This window comes from Sciurus vulgaris (assembly GCF_902686455.1).
Source record: "Sciurus vulgaris genome assembly, chromosome: 4".
Classification (NCBI taxonomy): domain Eukaryota; kingdom Metazoa; phylum Chordata; class Mammalia; order Rodentia; family Sciuridae; genus Sciurus; species Sciurus vulgaris.
Window position 1 is genome coordinate 85,413,727 of NC_136464.1, and position 5,524 is coordinate 85,419,250.

At 46.0% G+C, this 5,524-nt stretch overlaps 1 pseudogene across 1 annotated transcript; it reads right to left on the minus strand.

Moving 5' to 3' along the window:
- Window positions 1-2,170: 2,170 nt before the first annotated feature.
- LOC306660607 (negative elongation factor A-like) lies at window positions 2,171-5,019 on the minus strand (annotated as a pseudogene). The gene is made up of 2 exons (XR_013766634.1): window positions 4,638-5,019; window positions 2,171-3,924 (listed from the first exon to the last, which is right to left on the minus strand). The product of XR_013766634.1 is annotated as a negative elongation factor A-like (transcript).
- Between the last annotated feature and the right edge of the window lie 505 nt (window positions 5,020-5,524).

The following is a 5,524-nucleotide window of genomic DNA, read 5'->3' on the forward strand; positions in this document are numbered from 1 at the left end:
ATATCAGGCAGAGGAGTTTCACCAACCTAAAATATCCCCTCTGCCTCAATAATCCAACACTTCCTCCCTTCTCCCTAACCCTGATTATTTTTGTTATCTTTATAGCTTTATCTTTTCCAAAGTGTCATATAATTGGAATTGTTTACTTTGTAGCCTTTTCAGACTGGTCTCTTATCTTACTAAATTACTAAAAGAATGAATTTTAAATGTTATCACCACAAAGTAATGATAATTATATGGAGATGACGGATGTTTCTCCATAGTTATATGGAGGTGATTTGATCCACCTCAGTGTACACCTGTACTGCAACTTCACATTGTACCCCATAAATAGATACAATTATTATTGCTAATTAAAACATAAAATTTAAATAATTTAATAATTATTTTTAATTAAATTGTATTTTATTAAATACATTGAAAAAATCAGTCATGTCTTTTTGTGCCTTGACATTTACCTTTTTCCACTGCAAAATATTTCATTCTTTATGTACCATCCATTTACCACACATCAAAGAACATGTTGATTGTTCACACTTCTTCTGATGTTTAAATTTTTTCTTACTTTACTTTCCATTCAAACTGCCTCATTTGCATTACCTCTCATTCTTTGTGTGACTGTCTTCAAATATTACTCAGTTCTCAAATGCCTATTTCATTTTATCTTATTTACAGAAGCTCTTCTTTGTCTGCCCTAACAGTGGCTTTGCATGTAATTCTTTATTATGATTTCCTTTTGGAGACTTAGCACTGCTTAATACTATTTGAACTATATTTGCCAGCTCATTTTAGTATCTTCCCTCTATATGACTATGACCTTATTCTAGTTGGCTCAACTCCATATCCCCAGTACCTGCTAATAATTTCTGACACATATCAGGCTCAGAATATATGCTTTCTAAGTAAGTTTTTTTGGTAAACCATCATAGTAGCTTTCCAAAATAACTTTGGCCTAGGTAATCTTATTCATATTTTACCTTGAGAAACTAAGACTTAGCAATGTTGAGATGTGCTACAATTTATATAATTGTACAGCTCTTAAATTTATGTCCTTATTTTTTAGATATAAATGTAGATTTTTTTATCTTTTAAATTTAGATATTCATAGTTGAAGTCCAGTTTTTCTTTTCCTACTTCACAACCAGTGTGCACTTGCAGAGTACTCCAAATGATGATGTTACATGTAAGAAGAGAATCATCTTAGAAACTTGCTGCTTCAGGTTAGAACTGAGCCCTCAAGGAGGTGCAAATGATCTCATGTGAAATCTTAGACAAGTTCATTAATTCTCCTCTAAGATTTCTTGATGTTTAATTATGAATGAAGTGTAGGCTAAGAAAAAAAGTATTAATTAGTGCTTGAGTTTTAATGTCACAGTGAAAGCTGTCTTGAGGTTAACTGAGTCTGGAGGATGGTCATTTTCCTGCATCTGTGTATTTTTCTACTGGCAGCTACAGCAAATATTCATGAGACTTTTTACCAACTGCAGGCTGATGATAGAATCTCAGTTGTCTTCAAACTTTTTGTTCCTTTGGGCCCAATAACAGATTAATTATACCTTTTTGGCAACTGAAGTGGGCACTGGGGCTCAGAGATTTGTACAGTTTCTAGATTCTTGTGCCCTCCATGAACAGTTTGAAAAACTTTTCTGTAAGCTTTCAAAGTCAGTTTTTACACTATTGATATTGTATTTACTAATTTATTGTTATTCTTTTTGATATACGTGACAGTAGAGTGTGTTTTTTAACATATATATATATATATACATATATATATGGAGTATAACTTGGGTGATAGGAATAGGAAAGACAGTGGGAATGAATTGGACACAACTTTTCTATGTTCATGTATGACTGTATCACCAGTGAAACACTACAATCATTTACAACCACAAGAGTGGGATCCTAATCTGATTTATTTTATTGACAAAGTTTATAAGAACAATTTTAAATTAAAGGCTAAATTAGTTGTTTAGCCATTGAATTTTTATTAAGTCAAACATTCTTTTTTTTTTTTTTTTTTTTTAGAAAAGCTGGACTTTAATACGCATCAGTATCACAATGAAAAGTAGGTACCCCAAAGGCCAGTCTCTTATATCCACAGCTGTACAAAAGACATACAAACTCCAGGTAGGCACTGACGGAGGGCAAGGCCTGCCGTCCCTCCCTGGCATTGCCGGGGCAGTCCCCCCACCTCCCAGCATCTCCAGGTACCCACTTTGGTCCCCTCAACCTTGTTGGGCAGGTCGTGCACTAGCAGGGGGAAAGCCCTCACACTCGGTCAGTAGAATTTAAGAAAAAATAAAAAAGGTAAAAGTCTAACAGGCACTAAAACTGGGAAGTTATAACTTTCTTGGTTAACTTTAACATTCAAAAAACTCTTAATATTGAATCCAAAAAAGTATCTTAAATCACACAAAAAGTAACCCATATTGATATAAAAAATAAGCCCAAAACACCCCAGAGAAAAGATCTAAAACTTAAATAACCTGGGGCTCCACAGCACTGTGGGTGGCTGGACACAGGCATGTACCCCCTGGCTGCTCAGCCAAGCTGGAAAGCCCTTGTCCCTCGGAGCCCTACGCAGTCAGCGCCAGTGGCAGGGGCAGGTGGCCCTCAGGACACATTGGTCATGGGCTTGTACTTCTTGAAGCGTGTCCACTGGCCTGTGGCGTAGTTCATCTCAAACACGGTGTCCACCAGCATGGTGGTGCTGCCCTGGCCGTCAGCCTTGGGCAGGTCCTCTGTGTGCTCGCTCAGCTTGATCTGGATCACGTCCCCTTGCTCCTGGCATGGGTTCTCTCGGAACCAGCCATGAAGCCGGGGATGAGGGCTTTCTCCGGCAGTGTGACCTTGTTGGCGGTCTTGAACATTTCCTGGGTGGCAAACATCTGCTCTCGTGAGGGACAACTTCTTAGGCTGCTGCTGGGCAGGGGGCTGGGCCTGTGGGACCACCATGGCCACCGGGGGCGTCTGAGCGGCTGGGGCGAGAGCTGGGGGCGTGGTGGGCGTCAGGGGCAACGTGGGCGCAGCAGGACCCGGGCCACTGTTGTACATGGGTGCCCTCTGCTTGAACTGTGCTGGCAGCGTGGGGCTCGGGGTGCTGGGCTCCTCAGGCGGCCGGGTGGCCTGCAGGCTGGTTTCCCGGGAAGATGGTGCTGTGGGAGCCTCGGAGCTGGGGACGTAGGAGGAGGCTGGGACCACACTGTGTGGACACCAGGCCAGCTGCGTAGTCTGGGGTGGCGTTCTCCACCACGGTCTCCTCCTTGGCTGGCTTTTCCACCACTTCTGCATCCAGAGTCTTCCTCCTCCTCTTCGCCTCTCGGCAAGCACCGACCATATCCAGCTCAGAGATGTCAAGCAGCTTCACACCCCTTTCTTTCCGCAGTGGGGTCCTCGAAGGTGGGATGGGGGTCCGGTTTCCAGCAGGGCTGAAGACACTCGGGTGGTAGGGCTTCTGAAGGGTGCCTGCTTCCGCATGCCTTTGAGCGGGGTTGTGGTGTCCATCTTGTGGAGCAGTCCCCGGCCCTTGGCATGGAACGGCCCCCCCGCACTCCTCTTCAGCTGCTGTGCCGTCTTGGTGGACTTCTGCAGCAGCTCCGCCTGCAGTGTGGCACTCTTGGGCTTCCGCTTTAACTGAAAATGCTTCACAGGCGGGGTGAGGGGTCCGGCAAGTGTGGTCAGGGCGTTTTTATTCAGGTACTGGCATTCCAGGGGCAGCATGGCGGATGCCTCACACTCGCCCACCTTTTCTCTAAGTTCTCCTAAAATATCTTGAACGTTGGGGTTCTGCTCCTCAAGATCAAGGTTAAGAGACCCCGTGTCAGGAAAGGACTTCAGAATGTCAGCAACCATGAGGACCCAGGGGTCAGAGTCCAAGGTGGCGAGCTGGATGATCTCCATCAGGGCATCCTTCATCTGCAGACTCTCCTGGTAAAGTCTGTCTTAGGGGTGGTCGGAGAACAGCCTCTCACAGCTCTGGAGCCAGAGCCGCACACGCCAGGCATCAGTCACCTCGGAGTCTGCCAAGGGCCACTTCCTGGTTCAGTGGTTCCTTCACTGTGTCCTCCCATGGTAAGGGGTGAATGCTCCCTCAGTCTATCTCCAAAGGGGACTCAATGAGGGCTCCACCTCCCAGCACCCCACCTAGGGGCAGGCATGCAGCATGAGGCTATGGAGGACGGAGGACATTGTGGACAGCAATCCACGATGACAGCACCTGGAGGTGGTGCTGCTGCAAGGAGGCAGCCGGAGGGCGTGAGAGACATCAGATCCAGCCACCTGCAAGCAGGCACCTGGATCTCGACTTCCAGGCTCCAGAGTGTGAGAAATAAATGTCTGCTGTTTAAGCCTCTGAGTCTACGGAAGGGCTGGCTCTCCTCACTTGCAGGTTGTGCATCCAGGGATTGTCAACCACAGATCAAAAACATTCTTTTTGTTTTGTTTTTTTTGCGGTGCTGGGGATTGAACCCAGGGCCTTGGGCTTGCAAGGCAGGCACTAAAAACATTCTTAAAAATAAGTGTGTGGGGCTGTGGCTGTGGCTCAGTGGTAGAGCCACTGGCATGTGTGAAGCCCTGGGTTCGATCCTCAGTATCCCATATAAATAAATAAATTAAAGATCCACTGACATCTCGTCCACTGTGCGGCGCGGGAGGTGCAGCGTCCCGAGCAGCAGCTTGAGCTTCACGGCCGACGAGAGGCGGTGGAAGCAGAGGCGGATGTTGTCTATGACCGCGGCGGTGAGCAGGGACCGATGCTGGGCGGCTCCCACAGCTCTTCCGTGGCGCCCAGCTTGTTGTGCAGCCACAGGCCCGTGTCGCTCTCCCGCGTGGACGCCATCTTGGGGACTGCCGCGCGCCCGGGCCGGCATCTTATGAGGACACCTACGCGCCCCCGGCGAGGACCCCCAACATGGCGGCGCCCGCGGGCGCGGGGCTGGGCCTCGGGCGGGCGAGCGAGCGCTACTGGTGTACGCCGCGCCTTCGGGCGGCTTCGTGGCGAAGCCCGAAAGCTGGAGGGAGGGGCGCCGCGGGGCGGCTCCTCGGCTTCCGTACCGCATCATGGCGGCGCCCCAAGTCAAACATTCTTATCAAAATAATTAAACCGGGATGCATCTGTAGCTCAATAGTAGAGCACTTGCCTCACATGTGCAAGGCACTGGGTTGGATCCTCTGCACCACATAAAAATAAATAAGATATTGTGTCCCTCTACAACTAAAAAGTATTTTTTAAAAAAGGAATTAAATCTGTGAAAATTTCTTTAAACACTCAGTTTATATCATTTCTATATATTTCTGTTATACAAAGATTTTTACACACTCAGTTTTATATAAAATAATCTAATTCTGACAGTTTGCATGTTCTATTTAAATCGGAGAGAAATTTATTTAATAAACTGATTAAGATAGTAAATTTAAATGGAATAAGTTAGTCTTTTACGTTCAGGAATGGTCCATATATTCATTACCTAGAATCCAGATTAGTCAAAATTTAAAACCCAACAGCTTTGACTCCACATTAAAATTT